Source organism: Aegilops tauschii, chromosome 3 (genome assembly GCF_002575655.3).
Source record: "Aegilops tauschii subsp. strangulata cultivar AL8/78 chromosome 3, Aet v6.0, whole genome shotgun sequence".
NCBI lineage: Eukaryota > Viridiplantae > Streptophyta > Magnoliopsida > Poales > Poaceae > Aegilops > Aegilops tauschii.
This window is the reverse complement of record NC_053037.3, coordinates 623,614,778-623,637,989: the sequence shown is the minus strand read 5'-3', so window position 1 is coordinate 623,637,989 and position 23,212 is coordinate 623,614,778. Positions and strand designations below refer to the sequence as shown.

The 23,212-nt window shown below is 44.1% G+C and overlaps 1 pseudogene; it reads right to left on the bottom strand.

Moving 5' to 3' along the window:
* Positions 1 to 10,669: 10,669 nt before the first annotated feature.
* Positions 10,670 to 22,940, bottom strand: LOC109784633 (4-hydroxyphenylacetaldehyde oxime monooxygenase-like; annotated as a pseudogene).
* Between the last annotated feature and the right edge of the window lie 272 nt (positions 22,941 to 23,212).

Below are 23,212 nucleotides of genomic sequence, written 5' to 3'. Positions count from 1 at the left end.
TGTCTATCGCGGAAGTAAAACCGTGACTCTCGCGAAAGAAAAAAAATAGAAAACGCGTTTTTTTGTTTCCAAAAGGCACGGCCGTGACTCTCGCGGAAGAAAAACCGTGACTTTTCGCGAAAGAAAAAAAAAGAAAACACGTTTTTTCGCGTAAATTTTTTTTTCGAATTTTTTTGCTCTAAAAGCTAAGGAAGACCGCGGGAAAACCAAAACGTCGAAAAACCCCGGAAAAAACGGTTTAAAAAGCCGAAAACGTGTGTGGAAAAATAAAAAAATAAAATCTGGAGGGAGCATCCAAAGCGCGACACGTGGCGAATGGCTGAGAGCGCGCCAAGTGGCGCTGATCGTTGCGAGGCTCCCGAAGGAGCGCTCGTTAACTAGTTGCTCTCAATTAATGGTGGGTATATATATTTACGCAAATGTTAACGCCGACACATGTGGCACGAAGCAACATGACCCAAACGCCTCCAGTACCATTCATTTTGGCACATCAAAACAGATGACATCAGCGGGATTTTTTTGGTTTTCGGCTTAAAAATGTTTTATCTCCTAATTAAAAAATCCAATTAAAAATCTGTTTTCACCATTAAATCCATCTCGACAAGATGTTCAAAACTAGATCCCATGTTGATATGTTTCGACGATTTTTTTTGCCAAAAGTTACCATGATGTTTACACTGTAGTTGCCATGTGGCAATTTTAGTTTATAGAGTATGCCAATTTTAGTATTTTGACCATGGCAATTCCAGTACTTTGATCATGAAAAATATTTTTTGTATGAACCATGGCAATTTTAAGTGCATGTATCATGAAAATTTTAGTTTATAGTTCATGGCAAGCCTAGTTTCTTAATTCCCCGTTTTATAATCTGTCAAAATTTACTTCTAAATGTAGAAGAAAATAGCTGAAACATATCATGGCAACTTCAGTGTAAACACCATGGCAATTCATGTGCAATAGACATGGCAACTTTTTAAAAGTCGTCGAAACATATTGATATAAATTTCGGATGTCTAAGGAACTTTTGAAAATCGCACCGTTCACACCTGATTTTTTCTTTTTTGCCACGAGCTCCTCGAATGTCCAAACTTCACAAAATTTTACACGGAGTTCACGCACAAGAGCATCTTGCACCACAAAAAACTTTGGAACTTTTTGAACTTTTTTTGTATTTCAAAACGAGGTACTGTTCACCAGGCTCATCTGAGCCCAGGCCCTGGGTTGAATTATCCCTTATTGTCAGCTTTACTCTCCAGAGGTTTTGGATGCGATCCCTAGGAAAATTACGGGCGGCAAGCAAGCCCTCCTTGATACTACTTACACAGAGCCGGAAGTCAAAACTACAATATCAGATGTATCCGACGAAGGCGCCGGGGCCGGACGGTTTCCCGACCCACTTTTTTCAGAAACACTGGCTGTGGAGCTGAGGTGACAGCGGTTGTTCTCAAAATAGTAGAGGGGCAAGAGAGTGCCGAAGGTATTAATCAAACTTTTTTGGTGTTGATCCCAAAGGTAAAAAATCCAACCTTGCTCTCACAATTTCGCCCCATTAGCTTATGTAACGTGCTGTACAAGATTGCTTCAAAGGTTGTTGCCAATCATCTGAAGATGGTGCTTCCAGATATCATATCAGCAGAACAGTCAACCTTTGTCCCTGGACGTTTGATCACTGATAATATTATTGTTGCGTATGAGTGCCTACATTTCATGAAGCGCAACAAGTCTTTGAAACATCGTCATTGTGCACTCAAGCTGGATATGATGAAGGCCTATGATAGGGTTGAGTGGGACTATTTAAGGGTGATTATGTTCAAGTTGGGGTTTTCACAGAGGTCGGTAAATAATGTTATGAACTTGGTTTCTTCAGTTACTTACTCTGTGTTGTTTAATGGGAAGAAGTTAGAGGAGTTCAAGCCGAGCAGAGGACTACGGCAGGGAGATCCTATATCCCCATACATGTTTTTGTTGGCAGCAGAGGGCCTTTTGTGCCTCCTAGAAAACTTAGACCAGTCATCTCAGCTGGGTGGGATACAAGTGGCGCCCACAACACCACCTATTAATCACCTTTTGTTCGCGAATGATAGCCTGCTGTTTTTCAAAGCCAATGGTGTTGGGGCAAGTGAGGTTTCAAACCTGTTGGAAAGATACTGTCAAGCTTCTGGTCAGAGAGTAAATCCCATGAAATCATCTATCTTTTTCAGCAAGGGATGCCCAACAAATGTTAAACAGGAGATCAAGGGAGTACTAAATGTGCCAAACGAAACTTTGAATGAAAAATACCTTGGTATGCCTTCTGATGTGGGCAGCTCGAAATTTGGTGCATTCAAGTACTTGAAAGATAGACTGTGGAGTAAAGTAAAGGGATGGATAGAAAGAACAATTTCTTCGGCAGGGAAGGAGGTGTTAGTGAAATCAGTTGCGTAGGCAGTGCCAGTTTTTCGATGTCTTGTTTCAAGTTACCAAGGGGACTGTGTGAACATTTCAACAAACTTATCAGGCAGTTTTGGTGGGGAAGTAAAGAAGGAAAATGCAAACCGAACTGGGTCTCGTGGAAATCTATGACTGAACCAAAGTTTATGGGCGGCCTTGGTTTTTGAGATTTTGAGCTTTTCAATTTGGCACTGATAGCAAAACAATCTTGGCGCTTGCTTCATAATACAGAGTCCCTGTGTGCAAGGTTGCTCAAAGCTATTTATTTCCCGAACAATGACATTCTTTCTGCCGAACTGGGAAGCCGGCCTTCGCAGGTCTAGCGCGTCATACTGGAAGGGAGAGATGTGCTCAGTCAGGGACTCATTCGAAGGATAGGGAATGGAGCTACCACACTGATATGGGAGCAAAAAGGGTTGCCTAATAATGAGATGATGAGATCAATAGCATGCTAGATGAATAATCCTCCAAGTAGGGTGAGTGAGCTCATTGATGCTACTAGTGCAACATGGAGGCGTGACTTGATAAACCAAGCCTTTCTAGCACCATATGCAAATACTATTTTGAGTATCCCTTTATGCACAAGGAACATGGAGGACTTTTGGGCTTGGAACGTAGAGAAGAATGGTATCTTTAGGGTGAGATCGGCATATAGAATGCTTGTTGACACCCAGGGCCGGCCCACAAATATTCGGGACCCTGGGGCAAGGCAACAACTAGCGGCCCTCTTGACACACAAAAACTTTACGTATTTTGTATTTCAAAAGCAGATAAAAATATGTACGGTACATCACATAGATTGATGATATTTGAACTCTGAAACTAAAAAAAATATCTATCAAGAGAACTACACTATGGTAGTATTGAAATATATAGTTAAAAAAGTTTGATTTTTTCTTTATTATGACAAGAGAGACTTCATTTCTACTGCAAAACAAAACAAAAATCAAAGATTTTGCTGCTGAAAACTTTTGTGCTACCATGATATGTAAAAGTAATGCATTTATATTCTTAGTTGGTTGCCCTTCAACATTTACTATGGACAACAGCAGGAAATCCCTAGAAGAACTACTAGAATTGAGAATTTTGGCAATTGATACTTCTTGACATTGTACCTGTTTATATATTCTTTTCACCCTTTTATCGCTACCTGATAAATAATTTATGATTTCATCAAATAAGTTGCATAAAACTATCTAATACAGGGAATAAAAAGTTAAAAACACCTGGATATTGATTGATGCAAATGTAGGTGGCTTGATCCGTAGACCGCGACAATCACCACGAACAAGTATACGACCTCGTGAACTGATTAAGTCCCCCTGCCCTTCTCTTAATCTGCCGAGTACTCTCTCACTCACAAATCCAATGAAGACCAAAAGAAGACCTGAGCAGATCTGGCCGGTGAGTACAGGAGAGCAGAGCTATTCAAGGATGAATCTTTGAATTGAGAAATGGGATTAAGGGAATGAAGAATACGCACCATCTTTCAGACGTCTAGTTGATGGGAATGATCGGAACACCGGGAAACGAAGGAGAGCCGATTGGAGAACAAATTTGCCCGGTTGTCCCCGTTAATTTCCAACCACGACCTCGGAACCAGAGAGGAAGTAAGCGACGACGCTGTTCTTGGAGACTGGATCTAGGATTTGGGGAAGGAGAGGAGTCGCAGAGCTGCGTACAGACGACAACGATAAAGTTTTGGGCCCAGTACAGTAGCGAAGCGAACACCTTCGTGAGAGAATCCTGGTGGGCATTAACTTTGACTTTTTTTTATATTTCTGAATCTGTTGGGCCCAGGACGGAATACTACAACGTGGGTCGGGGGCCCCTACTTCCTGGTGGCCCAGGGCGGGCGCCCCGTTTGCCCGGCCTATGGGCTGGGCCTGTTGACACCAAGAGAAGGAGAGAGGATTGGCTTGAAGACAATCCGGGGAGATCAAATTATGAGGATGAGGCAAAGTCATGGACTTCGTTGTGCTCTATTGGTGTGCCTGGAAAGATAAAAAAAACTTCTTATGGAGGTTAGCAAAATTCTCGATTCCAACTGAGGATGTCAGACACAATAGAAACATGGCGGATGATGATAAATGTCAGTTATGTGGTAGCCAAGATTCCTGGCGACATACTCTCCTTGAATGCTCTGGCCAGATGTGTATGGGCGTTAGCAGATGTGGATATTGTCGATCACATCCAGGCCAAGACAGATCCGAACGCAAAGAACTGGATTTTTGAGATGATTGAAAGATCACCACAGAAGAAACTGACTGAGTTGGTAGTCACACTCTGGGCGTTCTGGACCGCTAGGCGAAAGGCGATACACGATGGAATTCTTCAAAGTCCACACGCTACTCATTCCTTCGTGAACAACTTTATAGACGAACTGAAAGTGCTATAGAATATAGAAACAAGTCCAGCACGACCAATAGGAAGCAACACCATCGGGCTCTCTAGCAGCCGGCGGACTTGGACACCTCCTGGTGAGGGTCATGTTAAGATTCACGTTGATGGTGCACTGTCCAAAAACAGGCAGAAGGGCGCTTCTTCGGCTGTATGCAGGGACCATAACGGGTTGTTCTTGGGTTCGTCAGCTATGGTTTTTCCAGACATCGCTGATCCTGCAACTCTCGAAGCCCTTGCGTGTCGGGAGGCCCTATCCCTTGCTTTAGATCTAGCGGTGGACAGACTCGTTATCGCATCCGACTCCAGGGCAGTGGTGTCGGAGATTCAAAGAGGCACTGAAGGAAGATATTCTGTAATCATCAAAGAGATCATTGCTAGGGCAAGAGAGTTTAATAGTTGTGTTTTTGTTTTTGAGGGTCGATCTATGAACTCGGATGCTCACAACTTAGTTAAGTTTTCTAGTTATTTAGAGTCTGGTCGCCATGTGTGGCTGGGGGTTCCTCATGACCCCCTCATTATCCCTGTAAACCTTGCAACCGAGTAATGAAGTTTGGTTTACCACTAAAAAAAAGCTTTACTCTCCAGAGGATTACACGTTTGTTTCTGGTTGTATCATCATTAGATTCAACTTTTTTAAACACTGGGTACTATTTATGCATACTATAACCATGGACGTGGTCATGCTTTGCTGTATCAGGTCAGGTGGCATGGACTGCTGGGTAACAAATCCCTTTGCATCAGTTCCGCACAACTTTCCCAAACTCCCCCAGCAAGACATGTATCTCTAGAAATTCATGTTTTAATAAGACTAAACAGCATTGTGTTGTTTTAATAAGGCAGTTCATAGCTTGCCAATAACCCATGGGGATCATCTCCAGAGATATGGAACCACTGTATCGCTATCACAATCTGAACGGGATCCCCAAACTGACAGTAGAATATTTTTGTTGAGGAATGCAATATCAATACAATAAGAGTAGCCATAAAAATGAACTGATAATTACTATAACAAGGTCTGCTTTGGACAAGATAACAGCACAGCAAGAATCCATTCAGTTCAGTACTTGAACTGCTGGTCCGAACCTACTCATTTTCGTCTCTCTCCAAAAGAAGCAGCATAGCACAACACATCATACCAGACGGCATCTGCTGGTGTTGTCAATAGAATGTGTCAAACGAGAACACAACCGCAGGGTTATGCCATTTCCTTTCCTACTACAGACAAATCTCTAAAAAAAAACAGTTCTTAACATGATGGTCCATTCATATATCCACAGCAGTAGCAAAAGATACTACTTGACACACCTCTCTGACACACATATACATCCATAGCACTAGCAAAAGTCAGCGAGAGGGGCAGTGCCTGGACACAAGTACGGTACTATTAGTGACCTTTGATGCTGATTTCCCCACCTGGGATGACAATCGGCAGCAGCACCTTCACCAACGCGCTGACTCTCGGATCATCTTTGCCACAGTAGATCACGGTCCTCTCGATGCTAGGATAGCCGCCCGACGACAATTCCTCCCTTCGTGATGGATTATGGTCAGCATCCTTGCATTCTCCACACTGCTCCTGTGTTCAGCGTGTCAAGATGCACCAGCGTAGGACATTAGCTCAAGGTTCCAGGAAAGAAACAAAACCCACACTACATAGGCATATTTATCCGAAACAACAGCGGTACCGTTGGGAGCTTCAAGTCAGGTTCTTCAGTTTAGGCGAGCACCGGAGAAAGAGCAGGAGCGGAGTGAAGTCATAAGCCATGCACCATTAGCCTAGCACCAGGTTTGTGAGGTTGCCGAACACCACCGGGTATGTTTTGCAAACCCCTCCCGCGTGTGGGCCTCTGTGTTTATCATAGATGAGATTAAACAGAGCTAGTTAAAACAGTAGTACAACATACATGAGGGGAAAATAGTTGGTAAAAGAAGTAGATGGCATCTAGCATTGATATCAAGAGGCAACTAATAGTGGAAAGTCTGGCAAGGCAATTGACCATATTAACCTTAACTAGTGTGAATGTGAAAAGGGAACAACCGAACCCAACATACCTCAGGTAATGATGCATGCAACTCCAAGGCTGTGACATGCGAAAGGCCTTCGAGTATACTGGCATTCACAATTTTGTCTCGATTGCCATAGACACGAGATCTTAGACTTACTGAAGCTGTAACTAGAGAATACAGCTCCCTTGTGATTATAACAGACTCCTTTTCGAATTTTGGGTAGAGGATAAACAGATGGTTTAAGTTCGGAGAGCACAAATCTTGAGATCTCCGTATAGATGGCAACATGATATGCTTATAGTCTGTAGTGACCTTGATGAGATCTTCTGCCTGACCCCGTAGATATTGGAATAATCCAACTCTAAATATTCAAGCACAGGGAAGTCAAAATTCAGAGCCCTAAAGAATCCATCATCCAAATCGACCGTTTGGAGCCTGATTGTTTTCAGGTGCGGAGAAGGATCCATAGCCCTGTTATCGAGCACCACTTCGATGTCGCCAGGACCGTAAACATGAACCAGACATGCATTATGCCTGATGACATGACGAATCCACGTACAACATTTATGAAACTGGACAACGGTGTCAGACATTTTGTCAAACAGCCGGCTGCATGAAGGCGACAAGGCTAATCATAATTAATCAAATGCACACTGCAGAATGTTAGAATTAAGTCTTTAGGATTAACGTGAATTGGATCTTGATCTCTAATTAGAACACCTTCTATGGATCAGAAGTTTGATTTGGTAAGTACCTTTGATGGCCGAGGCAAAATCCCTCGCCTTCTTGATGCAGGCCTGGTGCAGGGTGGAGCCGTGGGTGGTGTTGTAGTCTGGAGGGGCAGCAGCACATCCATGATAGATGACAGCAGCAAGCCGCCGGCACTGCCCTCGTGGTGGCCGGCGGTGGACTTGGCCTTCCCATTGCTTCAGCGCACCCATAGATGGGTATGGTTTTAGGGAATTGAGGAGGCTGGATAAAACGTACGTGAATTGACCTATCGTAGGTATCCAGGCCCCACCCTTTATATGTGCTGGCAATAGGGGACCAAAACCATCTATCGGTTAGAGGTGCCCCCGATCAGGGCAATTCTGTTGGGGTCAAAAGCCACGTACGTTGGTTCGTGACTCATCCCCTTAACGTTACTTTTTACCCGGTCAGAGCCGAGATCAACCAACATTCTCCCCCTTGATCATTAGTCTCAACTTCATTTGCCCATTCTTCCTAGGAAAAATATATCAAAGTAAGGTGTTACAATAGCCAATGAAATGCCATCGAACCTCAATACTTATAATACATCAGCCTACTTCAAAATGGAAAACATATTACTTAATGGGAGTGGTTTATTTAGAAGGTCCTTACTTCCAGGATCAAAAAGCTTTCCAGCAACCCATGCTAGCAACATAAACATACAATTGGGTGGTAAGCCTTCGATAAACGGATCCGTAAAACATTCAAACATACTCATATGCTCAACTTCAATAGCTTGATCCTGGATTCTATCTTTCACAACACTAAACATATTGTCAATGGTTTTGGCAACACCATTTAACTTGTTGTTACTCGCATAGAAAACTGTGTGTTCATAGTGCAGTAGGTGGTTAAAAAAATGTTGTCTACCACCATAATCTCGGGAATAAAATATCTTGAGATACAATCTGCCTAGTAGCCTCTAAACATGCCACATAATTAAGTGCATTATTTCTACTGCCATCAGTGTCATTATGGAGCTTTTCCACGATATAGCTCCATATGCGAGAGTGAGGATGCAACATAACGTGGAAACTTTAATATCCACACATCTCGCAGAACCTATGTATGAATAACCCATAATATCGAGGTTATTAGACTTCTTATTAGTGAGCATGTAAACTTTATTGCCTTGCATACGCGCAAGATTTTTGGCGGCTTTTCCAGTGGTCCATTTCTGAACTTAATTGTATATTTGCCAATTATCCCGATCACAAATAGGGCACATTCATACTTGAATACTTATATTGCTTCTGGCAGCTGAAGCATAAGAAACCGACATTATCTGATCAGTTCATAATGGTTCCTTGGACACTAAGATGTTATCGCCCTTAACTTTAATGGCAGGTGATATGGAGTACTAGTACATATTCCTTTTTCTTTTGCACTCTATTGAGGTATGTCATCAATATGGCCGTATGCATCTATCTGATGCAGAGGCCGGGGCAAACCCCCTTTTCGAAAAAAACACTGCAGAAATCTTCAGAAGACATGCATCTGAGCGTATTGAAACACATTAATATGATTGCCGATGTACTGTAAGGAAGACATAGAAAAAAGAAACCGGTGTCAGTTATTTTCTTTGGTACCATCGGTTCACCTAGTAAATCAATTTTTTAAAAAGTGCTGTTAGTCGACAATAGGAGAAGACTTCAATTCTAACAACAGTTTTTTTTTCAATTGTCAAGCAGCAATCCGTAAAAACAAACTGAACATCCTCAGAAAAGGTGCCATCACCCGTCCTAAAAATGAAAGTAGAACTAATTTACCGTAATTGTCGAAAGATACTCGACAATAGTTAGTAATAGTTTCACTCCTTTAACATGGGAAATCATTAATAAGACTACCCAACTATGAACAGGGTGAGCGCTGCTCTGCTTTAAAGAAGCAACTAAATGTGCTGGGAATCACACAAGTTGTAGAATTAGTGGTAATACCATACAGAAATCTCTACTTATTACTACAATATAACTCCCAATGAAGACATACCTCCTGCCACGCGGTCCTCAGCCCTAACCCCAATCTGGAACGAATCCCGACGATAACCGTAACCCGGACTGGCTTGTCGCTGTAGGCTAGCGCCCCCAGACGAGCTGTTGTCAAACGGATAATTTGTGTTTGGTAGATCTCGGAGAATGGTTCACAAACTGCCCGTGGAGGATTAATTGCCCACCACCACAGGTAGCACACTAGTTGTATGATTTCTCCCGGTGCGTGGATCATTCTCAAACTTATGGGTCTGAGAGCTAATTATATGTTGATCAACTAGCAAATCTGCCATGTTCCAGAAATTGCATTTGTCATTCAAATATTTAATAAATATAGTAGTGGGTTTGTCATGCTTAATTGCGCAGTTAGACTGGTCACCTGTCATTTTTGCCCACTCCATGCGTATTTTTTAATGCACTTTTGTTTTATTGCCCCCTCAAAAGGACCAAAATTGAGTTTTGGTACTGATTAATGGATTGATTCAATCGTCATCGCTGTTCGCTATGTTGTTCCTTCCACCGGTGCATCTACCGTTTAATTGTTCGTCCCGGCCCTGCCGACATGGATGTATCCTGTGATACAACATATCTTCATTTTCTAGTTTTTTTTTTCTTATCAATTTCTCGTCCACTTATTATCTTCTTGGCCGATTCGTAATACAATCAAATGAGTTTTTCCTCTTTATATACTGCATTTACCACCGGCCCTCAAATTCCAAGAGACATCAACGTTAAAATACAAAATATGTGTACACAGTAGAGATAATGAAGTAGAGATAAACGTCTTGGAGAGCACTCCACGTGTGTAGCTTACTTGTCCCCCAATCGCATACCATTATATATATTTGCCCTCGAGACTTAATAACCAAAACAACGATTTTTGTATATTTATCTCATTTTACAATAACATACAGGTGCCAAGCTTATTGTTGTGATATACTGTCTTCCAAGGTGTGGTAAACAAACTGGTAGTACATACAAAGTGGTAATACTAATTGTCACAAGATTACATGCATGTTTACTCCATACACGGGGGCAAATTAATTTGGAGTTGATCTCTCGTGGGTGTGTCATGTCACACCTCACTGTGCTTACATGTGCCGGTATGGGGTGGGCACCAGCACGAGCGGGGTCTTGAGGAGGGGGATAAGCTTGCCTTCCTCCTCCATGCTCACTACCGCCCCCTTCGGGAGCGCCCAGTCAAAACAGTACAACAGGTTGGCTAGCGTAAACTCCACGGTAGCTATGCTCATAGACAGCGCAGGACATATCCGCCGCCGTGCACCAAATGGAGTTAGCTCAAAATGCGCGCCCTTGAAGTCTATCTCGCTCGTCTCAAACCTCTCTGGCTTGAACTCCTCCGGGTCATCAGGCCAGCTTGTTGGGTCCCTGCCAATGGCCCACGCATTCACATAGATTCGCGTCTTGGCCGGCACGTCATAGCCACCAATCTGGATATCCCGCATGGCCTCCCTTGGCAGCAGCATGGTCGCTGGCGGATGCAACCGTAGGGTCTCCTTCACCACCATCTTGAGGTAGGCTAGTTTTACTAGGTCATCCGGTTGCACGCTCTCGTTGCCGCCCACCATGGACCTGATCTCATCTTGCACCTTCTTCTGCAGTCGCGGCTTCCGGATTAGCTCCGCCATCGCCCATAGGATCGTCACCGAGGCCGTGTCTGAGCCACCAATGAACGTGCCCTGCAGGGTGGTGAGTGATGTGAGTTAGTTGATATTTTTTTCTCAATCAGGACAGGACATGATGTAGATGCAACTGATATAACGTACAAAGATGATGCCCTTGACATGGTCTCTCGTGATGCTGAGGGTGCCACTGTTATCCTTCCAGAGACCGATGAGGCGGTCGACGAGGTCACCGTTCTGAGGCTTGACGCGCTGAGGGTCAAGATGCTGCTCAATGATGATCTCGAAGAAGGTATCAAGCTTCTTGAAGATCCGCTCGCGGCGAGCGGCGAGGCCGGTGATTTGGTCGACTAGGCGGCCGATCACTGGTAGAAAATGGGCCTTTAGTCCCGGTTCGCAAAGGCCATTAATCCCGGCTGTGCAGCCGGGACTAAATATGCGCGACTAAAGCCCCCCCCCTTAGTCGCGCCTCTTACGAACCGCGACTAAAGGCCCGTCCACGTGGGCGCCAGGAGTCCGTCGGGGCGGAGGACCTTTAGTCCCGATTCTCGTGGCTAACCGGGACTAAAGGCCTCCTCCGCAGGTTTAGGGTTTTAGCCCCCCTAAACCTGGTTTCTTTTTAATTTGTAGTGTTTTATTTCTTTTATATTTTATTTTGTGTTTTATTTTAATTTTGATGAAGTTTCAGTACACATATTCTACGCTACTATATACATGCATATGAAATTTCAAACAAGAAGAATTCAAGAGGAATATATAATATATATTCAATCTCGGGTGACCATATACAACTTCGAACAAGTTTCCATACACAATTAGGATGGATGACCATATACAACTTCGAACAAGTTTCAATCTCGGGTATGCATATAAATTTCTTCGTCCTCGGTATAGTGTTCTCCTTTAGGATTGATGACTTCCCTCATGAAAAATCCTGCTAATTCATCTTGAATTGGTCGGAAGCGAGCTTCTGGACTAAGCCTCCTCCGCAAGTTATCCGTCGCCTTCCGCACGCTATCTGATGCCTTCCGCTCAGAGGTGTGTCTCCGGATGTTCTCACAAACATAGTATCCACATAGATTGGTCCCCGGTGGCTGCTTATCCACATTAACTAACCTTCTAAAATCTAGCTCATGTTTGAATTCACCGACAATTTCTTCTGAGAACCGTCTCCAAACCCTACACGGCAAAGAAAATTAAATGAACAAGGGAGTTATTAGTTACTTGATATTAGGAAATGAGCGAAAGAGACCGATCGATATAGAGCTCAAATGATTGAAAATAATTACTTTTGCAACATTTTTCTCATGTCGGCCCAACGCTTTGGATCTGAATCCATAGAGTCCATGATTAGAACTCTGGAGGTGTGAAGTTCAATATTTAGCAGAATCCAGTGGAACCTGCGGACACGTTACATGCACAGTCATGCATAACTCATCGATTAGACATACCATGCATAGAGTAAACAAAAGAGAATGGGCACAAGAGAGAAACACTCACCCAAAATGGTAAGGAAATAGAATATGACTTTTGAGTTGATGCTTTCTAAGAAACTTGTACAAGTGTTTCTCCACGTCTTCGGGGTGATTTTGTAACACATGTCCATTAACGATATGTGGGTCAATGAACCCAACATCATGGATGTTTCTTATTTTGCATTCCCAAATCTTCAATCTGCATAATAGCGTACGCAACAATATAGTTAGGACAATATATATATATATATATATATATATATATATATATATATATATATATATATATATATATAGTGCAGGCAATGAAGAACGAGATGAGGTAGAAATAAATCACTTACAGAACGTAGCAACTCAGCATAGATTTGTCGAGGTCGCGCAGATTGAACAGCTGGAACAATTCACTCATATGAACTTGTACAGAGTACCGTTTGGTGTGATGCTCCTCTGTAACATCCGCATAAACATATTCTTTGTCGGCCCATGTTATGAATTGCTTGTACAACGTAGCAGATTTCGCATTTGTGGTGGTAGACTCTTTTCCCGCGCAGGCTCGACGAGAGGCCCATTCCGCACATATTGTAATGCTATCTCACATACTGGCGCATCCTCAAGGCCTAAGAAGGCACGAAGAGTCAAACCCATCTCGGACGCTTGTTTCATGGCACTCGCTACAGTCAATCCAAGTGCTGTCGCAGCTGCTATGATCTCGGGGTCCTCTTTCGGACCGGCTTTCACTATGAGCGGGGGGATCGATTGTTTATTCTGCATCCCGAGCTGGTCAACTTGTTTCCCGCTTTTTTTACCTTCTTCTTTCTCCTCCTTCAATATTTTTGCTTGCCTACGAAGTTCATGTCCATAGTCGTCAGGCATATTCAGCTCGGCTTGGGACGGTGTCGTCAAAAAATCCTTAGCCCACTTCTTTTGCTTCTCAGTGAATACTTGCTTGGGCTCAGGCTCTTTTTTCGCCTTCGTATCCGCCTTCCATTTCTCATAATGAGCAGACGCGGCCAATTTGGTTTCAGCTTCACTAAGTTCCCAAGGCCTTGGGAGGAGAGGCTTCAGTGATGGCTCCGGTACCCTTGTGGTCTTAGGTACATAAGGGTCCGGGTTAATAGTCCACGAGCGGGTTTCCTTGCTGTCCGCCTGCTTCTGCTTCTTCGCCGGAGGTGGATTGGGGGGCGTCGTACCCGCCGGAGGAGGATTGGGGGCGTCGTACCTGCCGGAGGTTGTGGATCGGGGGACGGCGTCGAATGGCGTGAAGGAGGTGTAGGTGAACCACCACGACCACCCCCACCGCCACCACCACCACCACCACCACCATCGGAGGGGGGTGGACTTGTTAGCCTTGGCGCCTCGCCTGGAAACACTATGTACTTCTTTTTCCATAGAATGATCTGGCGCTTGACATCTCCAAGTCTTCTCTCCCCTTCGGGTGTAGCTTTGTCAATCTCCAGGTCCTCAAACCCTTGGACTATGTCTTCCACCGTGACACGAGCATAGCCATATGCAATGGGGTTGTTGTGGTGGAGTGCTCCAGGTGTACATGGTAAAGCACTGCCGGTAGCTACCTTCGTGGAAACGTTCCCCACGGGATAATGCAGATCACATTCTTTCATCTCCTTTACATCATCCACGGGGTAGTGAGGCTCCGGTGCACGAATCTCGATCATCGGTGCATTAGCACCAGGCGGGGCATCCGTGGAAGCCACGCTGCTTCTCCGCTGCTGGCTTCCGCGATCCCCTTCATGATCTTCATGCGGCCCTGCAGCCGATTTTTCTTTTACTAGTTCATGCACGGTCTGCTTCAACTCATGGAGTTCCGATGCAAACTTCGCCAGAAGATCTGCATCCCGGTCCGTCTTTCTCTTACGGCTTCTGTAACAGTACGGGTCATTGTCCTGGGAAAACCCTACTTTCCACGGAACTCTGCCTTTGCCTCGTACACGTCCTCCGTGTTCATCATTCCCGAGGGCTGTTGTCAGTGCGTCTTTCTCTCTGTTGAACTTGATCAAGCCCTCTTGAGCTTGGGTCATTGCGTCAATAAGGGCTTCGGTGGGAGCAAACTTTTTCTTCCGGTGAACACACACCCCTGTCTCCGGGTCTAGCGATCCCCCATGCCCGTACCACCAGCTTTTGGCCCTTGGGTCCCATCCCTCTGTACCTAGAGGGATTCCTCGCACCCTCAGGTCCTCCTCCATCTTCTGCCACTTAGGCTCCGAAAGGCGGTATCCTCCTGGCCCCATAATATGATGGAACTTTTTCTTACTCGCATTATCCTTATTTTTTTCGATATTTCCTTGAAATGCTCCGATTTCTTTTGCCTCACAAATTCTGGCCAATCATCTTTCAGTTTCTCATGTTGTCCATTGAAATCCGGAGTCTTGCCCTTGTTGACATAGTCACGGGTTAAATTTTTCTTGAAGTTCCGGAATGCTTCGCCCATCTTCTGAAGAGCGAACTCTTTAACTAGCCTCCTCCTCTCACGTCCACCCGGAACCTCGTTACCGAATTCATCGACTTTGTTGTATTCCGGAGGTAGAATGAAATGTTCCATAAGCTTTCTCCAGCAATCCTTTTTCGTTCTCTTGTCGACAAAACTGAAACCAAGACGTGCCTTCTTTGGCTCCTTCCATTCCTGGACGGTGATCTGGACGTTGTCTCTAACAACGACTCCGCATTGGTTGATAAACTTTGAGGTGTGCTGTAGGGGCTTGCCGGTTTCACTGACAAAATCAATGGCATATGTTTCTCCTGTTTTCATCGCCTTGGATTTGCCACGCTTTGTCGTACTCGATCCGGCCGAGGGCTAAAAAAAGAAAGAGAGTCGCGCGCGTTAATACATATGTATTCACATTTTAGTAAGTTTGTATCACGAGAGGCTCAATGTATATATATACCTCGCCGGAGGTGGTTGCTACTTGCAATTCGAGATCGTCGTTTGTTGACGGTTGACCTCCGTCGACAATGTTCGTTCCTTCACCTTCTTGATCATCGACAATGTCTGTTCCACCGTCAAGGTTCAGAAAAGAAGAGACTACATCCTCTTCTTGCTCATATTCTGAGCCCGGCACATAAGGAATCTCGTTGTTTATGATGCCCATTAAATAACGTTCAGCCTTCGGATCCCTAAGCGGCTCGGCTCTATCGTCCGCCATATGTCACTCCTGCATGTAGTAAAAATTAATTAAGTATAAAGGAATTAAAAAATAAGATTAAGGGGACATAGAGGAGGAGGAATTAAAAAAATAAGATTATTGAGCACTAATTTGCATAGAAGTTTTTGTTTGAGCACTGCCAAGTATTTTGTTTTTCCTTTTCTTTTTCCTTTTCTTATTTTGTTTTCCCTTTTCTTCTTCCTTTTCTTTTTCCTTTTCTTCTTCCTTTTCTTCTTCCTTTTCTTTTTCCTTTTCTTCTTCCTTTTCTTCTTCGTTTTCTTATTTTGTTTTTCCATTTCTTCTTCCTTTTCTTTTTCCTTTTCTTCTTCCTTTTCTTTTTCCTTTTCTTATTTTGTTTTTCCTTTTCTTCTTCCTTTTCTTTTTTCCTTTTCTTCTTCCTTTTCTTTTTCCTTTTCTTCTTCCTTTTCTTCTTCCTTTTCTTTTTCCTATTCTTTTCCTTTTCTTCTTCCTTTTCTTTTTCCTTTTCTTATTTTGTTTTTCCTTTTCTTCTTCCTTTTCTTTTTCCTTTTCTTATTTCCTTTTTCCTTTTCTTCTTCCTTTTCTTTTTCCTTTTCTTATTTTGTTTTTCCTTTTCTTATTTTCTTTTTCCTTTTCTTCTTCCTTTTCTTTTTCCTTTTCTTATTTTGTTTTTCCTTTTCTTTTTCCTTTTCTTATTTTCTTTTTCCTTTTCTTCTTCCTTTTCTTTTTCCTTTTCTTATTCTGTTTTTCCTTTTCTTATTCTGTTTTTCCTTTTCTTATTTTCTTTTTCCTTTTCTTATTTTCTTTTTTCCTTTTCTTCTTCCTTTTCTTCTTCCTTTTCTTTGTTTGAGGAGGACGGCAGGCGGCGGCGGGCGGTGGAGGACGGCAGGCGTCGGCGGGAGGCGGAGGACGGCAGGCAGGCGGCGGCGGGCGGCGGCGGCGGCGGCGGCAGGGGCAGGGGCAGCGGCGGCAGGGGCAGGGGCAGGGCGTCGGAGCTCACTGGGGGCAGGGTGAGGTCGGGGAGGCGTTGACGACGGCGAGGTCGGGGAGGCGTTGGCGACGGCGAGGAGGAGCGGGCGGCGATGGGGCAGGGCGCGGCAACGGCGACAGAGACGAGGAGCAGCCTGGCGGCGTCGAAGCGCAGGGGCGTTGGCGTCGGGGGAGAATGTGGAAAAATCCTAAGTGCCACTTATATAGGAAAAGCATTAGTCCCGGTTGGGGACGCCAACCGCGACTAAAGGTACCCTTTAGTCCCGGTTGGGGCCACCAACCGGGACTAAAGGTTCTTTCGCGCCGCTTTCGTTCCCGCGCGGAAAGAGCCTTTAGTCGCGGTTCGTGTCACGAACCGCGACTAAAGGTCCTTTTTCATATAAAATAAAACTAATTCATTTTAAAATCTTAAAAATACAAATAATATATCAAAAAATTCAGAAAAATAAAACTAATTCATTTTAAAATCTTAAAAATACAAATAATATATCAAAAAATTCAATAAAATAAAACTAATTCATTTTAAAATCTTAAAAATACAAATAATATATCAAAAATTCAGAAAAATAAAACTAATTCATTTTAAAATCTTAAAAATACAAATAATATATCAAAAAATTCAATAAAATAAAACTAATTCATTTTAAAATCTTAAAAATACAAATAATATATTAAAAAATTCAGAAAAATAAAACTAATTCATTTTAAAATCTTAAAAATACAAATAATATATCAAAAAATTCAGAAAAATAAAACTAATTCATTTTTAAATCTTAAAAATACAAATAATATATCAAAAAATTCAGAAAAATAAAACTAATTCATTTTAAAATCTTAAAAATACAAATAATATATCAAAAAATTCAGAAAAATAAAACTAATTCATTTTAAAATCTTAAAAATACAAATAATATATCAAAAAATTCAGTTCATTGATCCCTTGAAGGTTTGACAATAGGTTTGATACATCATTCAGTTCATCGACCAAATACAAATCATCAGGATTCGCCATCGTACGTTTTAATTCACATGATCCATTCAACAAAGTTTGGTACAATAAATTATTACACATCAATTCTTCCCTTGTGTCCCTGCTTGCTTACGATTGTGCCGTATCCAAGGAGCATCCTCATCATTTAACTTAATGCTTGGGTCAGTGTTCACTTTGAAGGGCGGAATTTCACCAAACATACTATAATCTTCTGATATGTCTGTCTTGTCCTCCACTCCCACGATGTTTCTTTTCCCTGAAAGAACAATGTGGCGCTTTGGATCATCGCATGATGTACTGATCGTTTTCTTATCTTTCCGTTTCCTCGGTTTGCTACTCATGTCCTTCAAATAAAAAACCTGAGCGACATCTTTGGCAAGGACGAATGGTTCGTCAAGGTAACCAAGATTGTTGAAATCCACCATTGTCATTCCGTATTGCTCGTCCACCTTTACCCCACCTCCTGTTAGCTTGAACCATTTGCACCGGAACAAAGGGACCTTAAAGGAGGGTCCATAGTCAAGTTCCCATATCTCCTCTATGTAACCATAATATGTGACCTTTTGCCCATTCTCGGTTGCTGCATCAAAGCGGACAACACTGTTTTGGTTGGTGCTCTTTTTATCTTGGGCGATGGTGTAAAATGTATTCCCATTTATCTCGTACCCTTGGAAAGTCGTTATAGTCGAAGATGGTGTCTTGGCCAACATGTACAGCTGATCTCCAACATCATTGTCATTCATTAAATGTTTTCGCAACCAACTGCCGAAAGTCTCCATGTGGGCCTTTCTAATCCAGGATTCAGGCTTCCCCGGGTTGTCCGAGCGTAAAATATTCTTGTGTTGCTCGAAGTACGGAGCCACCAAGCTGGAATTTTGCAGAACTGTGTAGTGTGCTTCAGTCATAGAATGACCGTCCATACATATCGTTGATTTCCTTCCGATCGTGCCTTTTCCACTTAGTCTCCCCTCGTGCCGCAATTGAGGAATACCAATCGGCTTAAGGTCAGGAACATAGTCAATACAGAACTCAATTACCTCCTCATTTCCATAGCCCTTGACGATGCTTCCTTCTGGCCTAGCACGGTTACGAACATATTTCTTTAATACTCCCATGAACCTCTCAAAGGGGAACATATTGTGTAGAAATACAGGACCGAGAATGGAAATCTCTTCGACTAGGTGGAGCAGGAGGTGCGTCATAATATCGAAGAAGGATGGTGGGAACACCAACTCGAAACTGACAAGGCATTGGACCACATCGTTCTGTAACCGTGGTAGATCTTCTGGATTGATTACCTTCTGAGAGATTGCATTGAGGAATGCACATAGCTTCACAATGGCTACTCGAACATTTTCCGGTAGGAGCCCCCTCAAAGCAATCGGAAGCAATTGCGTCATAATCACGTGGCAGTCGTGATACTTCAGGTTTTGGAACTTTTTGTCCGCCATGTTTATTATTCCCTTTATATTCGACGAGAAGCCAGACGGGACCTTCATACTGCTCAGGCATAAAAAAAAATGACCTTCTCTTCTTTGGTAAGAGCGTAGCTGGCACGACCTTGAAACCATTCCGGATGCCGGTCATCTGGGTCTTTCAAAAGTTGCTGGTCCTGCCGTGCTTCCTTTGTATCATTTGTCTTCCCATACACGCCCAAGAAGCTTAGCAGGTTCACGCAAATATTCTTCGTAACATGCATCACGTCGATTGCAGAGCGGACATCTAGGACTTTCCAATATTCTAGCTCCCAAAATATAGATTTCTTCTTCCACATGGGTGCGTGCCCGTCAACTCCCCGCGGAACTGATTGTCCGCCAGGACCCTTTCCAAAGATGACTTTCAAATCCTTGACCATATCAAATATCTCAGCACCAGTACGTTCCGCAGGCTTCGGCCGGTGATCTGCCTTGCCGTTGAAATGCTTGCCTTTCTTTCTTACGTTATGATTTCGGGGAAGAAATCGACGATGACCCAGGTACACGTTCTTCTTACAATTACCCAAACGTACACTTTCAGTCTCATGTAAGCAGTGCGTGCATGCATTGTATCCCTTATTTGTCTGTCCCGAAAGGTTACTGAGAGCAGGCCAATCGTTGATGGTTACAAAAAGCAACGCTCGTAGGTCAAATTCCTCTCCTTTGTGCTCATCCCAGACACGTACACCAGGTCTGCCCCACAACTGTAAAAGTTCATCAACTAATGGCCTTAGGTACACATCGATGTCGTTCTCGGGTTGCTTTGGACCTTGGATGAGCACTGACATCATAATGAACTTCCGCTTCATGCACAACCAAGGAGGAAGATTGTAGATGCATAGAGTCACGGGCCAGGTGCTATGGCTGGAGCTCTGCTCGCCAAAAGGATTCATGCCATTAGTACTTAGACCAAATCTTATGTTCCTTGCGTCAGCTGCAAAATCTTTGAACACTCTGTCGATCTTTCTCCATTGCGTTCCATCAGCGGTGTGTCTCAACTCCCCGTCGGACTTACGGTCCTCTTTGTGCCATCGCAACGACTTGGCATGCTTTTTGTTCCTGAACAGACGTTTCAACCGTGGTATTATAGGAGCATACCACATCACCTTGGCGGGAACCCTCTTCCTGGGTTTCTCGCCCTCAACATCGTCACCAGGGTCATCGCCTCTGATCTTATAACGCAATGCAGTGCATACAGGGCATTCATTCAAATTCTCGTATTCACCGCGGTAGAGGATGCAGTCGTTAATGCATGCATGTATCTTCAGAACCTCTAAACCTAGAGGGCAGACAACCTTCTTTGCTTCGTACGTACTGGCGGGCAACTCGTTATTCTTCGGAAACATATTCTTCAACATTTTCAGCAAATTTTCAAATGATGAGTCAGCTACACCTTCCTGTGCCTTCCATTTTAGCAAATCCAGTGTGCAGCCCAGCTTTTTCAGACTATTATCGCATCCTGGATACAATGACTTTTTGTGATCCTCTAACATGCGATCCAAATTCTCCCTCTCCTTGTCAGTTTTGCAGCGTCTCCGTGCATCAGCAATGGTCCGACCAAGATCATCAGCGGGCTCATCATGTGCCTCTTCTTCACCTTCACCTAACCCTTCCCCACCTTCAGCATCATCCTCCATGAAAGTATCACCGAAATGATCATGATAGTTGTCATCGATATCATCCCCTTCTTCATCTTCTTCCATTCTAACCCCTCTTTCTCCATGCTTGGTCCAACAATTATAGCTTCGCATGAAACCGTGCCGAAGCAGGTGCATGTGAACGTCTCTTGAGGAGGAGTAACCCTTCTGATTCTTACAGACAGCACATGGACAGATAATAAAACCTCGCTGCTTGTTCGCATTTGCCACTACGAGGAAATCTTTCAAACCCGTAGTGAACTCGCCGGAGAGTCGGGGACCGTACATCCATTGCCGATTCATCTGCATTATTATTATATAAAGTATATAATTAACCATCATGCATTTGTTAAACTAACTAGCTAGAAATAATACAAATTAAACAATGAACTACACACATGCATATTTTATCAATGACATATGAAAGGTTCAAGTTGCTAACCGCGATCGCCGAGGAAAAATAAATGAGAAAGCTCAAGTGTGGCTCGGACACTTCATATCATGTTTGTTTCATGCTCTCGGGCATTTCATCGAACACCTTGTGTGCATAGGAGGAACCAAAAGCAAACCCACCACCCCCCTTCTGAATTGTGGCTAAGTGAAGTGAGCTGAGTCCTATATATAGGGATGGGCCTTTAGTCCCGGTTGGCCTGGCCAACCGCGACTAAAGGCCTTCGGGACCTTTAGTCCCGGTTGGCCAGGCCAACCGCGACTAAAGCCCCTCCCGTCCGCCAGCTGTCGACCGAGCGCGCTGGGCCCAGATAGTTGGTCGCGGGTCTCCTCCCGAACCACGACTAAAGACCCCTTTTGTCGTGGTTCGATTATTTTAGGGACTAATGGGGGCGTATGGAAGCCTCTGTTTCTACTAGTGGATGATGTTGGGGAAGTAGTCCTCTCGGCGGAAAAGCTGGCCTGCGCGTGTGTGGCCTCCTCGAGCACGTGCTCCAAGTTCTTGTGGTGTGGGAACTTGTCGCTGTTGTACATATCGCCAAACCCCAGCGTGCCGATGATGCGATGATGCCGTCGGCCAGCCTGAAGATGTGCTCCTTCAGTGCTACCGGCTCTCCGGCCAAGCCGCTCAAGGTGCTCATTAGTTTCTCCACCTTATTACGATAAAATCCATGAGGTTTCTACCATGCACAATATATATCCACCATCTCTTATTTTATCATGACATGTGCCACAATAATGCACTGGAATATGTAAATAGCATATATATCATCTCTTATTTTGTGTCTGTATGATAGCTAGTCGTACCACAACAATTTGTTTTGCTTCTGTATGCTTCAAACAAGTTTTGTTGGTTTTCATGGTGTTTTGGAGCCCACCATGATGTTTCATTTTGTCTTTGCATGTTGCATTATTGTGCCCCTGTTCTGACGTGCACCACAATGTTATATTGTGTTTTGTGCTTAAAAAGTAAACAATGCAAATACAAGAGAACACATTACTCGCCAAAAAAATGCAAGAGAATGCGTTGCAGTGGAGATAAGGAAGGGCCAAATCACCGACGCAATGCGACGATCCGTACCTGATACTGGCGTGCGTGCCATGCGGCCTTGACATGGCGCACGCCGAAGAGTTCGACCAGAAGGAACTTGCGCATCATGCTCCAGTAGGGACCGTACGGGGCGAACCCGACATTGCTGAGGCCGTAGGACAGCCGCTTCATCCCTGGGGACACAGGCCGGGTGCAGCAGTCCTCATCGTGTGTTTTCATCACCTCCCGCGCCGCCTCAGCTGACGACACCACCACCGTTGGCACGGTGCCGAGCTGCAGCTGCATCACCGGCCCATGCTGCCTTGCCAGATCCCGTAGGCTCCGGTGTGGTAGCAAGCCTAGCTGGTGCAGGTTCCCCAGGATCGGAGCCTGGGCTGGGCCGGGCGGTAGTCTGAGCCCTTTGTTGCTCAGTCTTCTCGTGAAGAGCACGAGGGAGGCGAGTGCCACGAGGAGGAGGAGGACCTGCCATTGTTGGGACAGGGAGAGGAGCTCCGAGCTGAGTGAGATGGCCATTGCTATTCCTAGCTGTGTGTTTGGTGATGTGCTGATGCTGCTTGTTCGTGTGTTAGAGGCCTTTTATACTGTGATCAGGCCGGGTGGCACTCGACTCTGGATGAGGATGGTATAATTTTTAACAGCATTAAATATTTGAGTCAATTACACCGGTGGTGCTTGAACTTGGCGTAAACGGTCACTTTGGTGCTAGAACTTGTGACATACATTGAACTGGTGCAATAACTTGGCTCGGGTGTGCAAATACAGTGCTAACCGCACTTGGATACGAA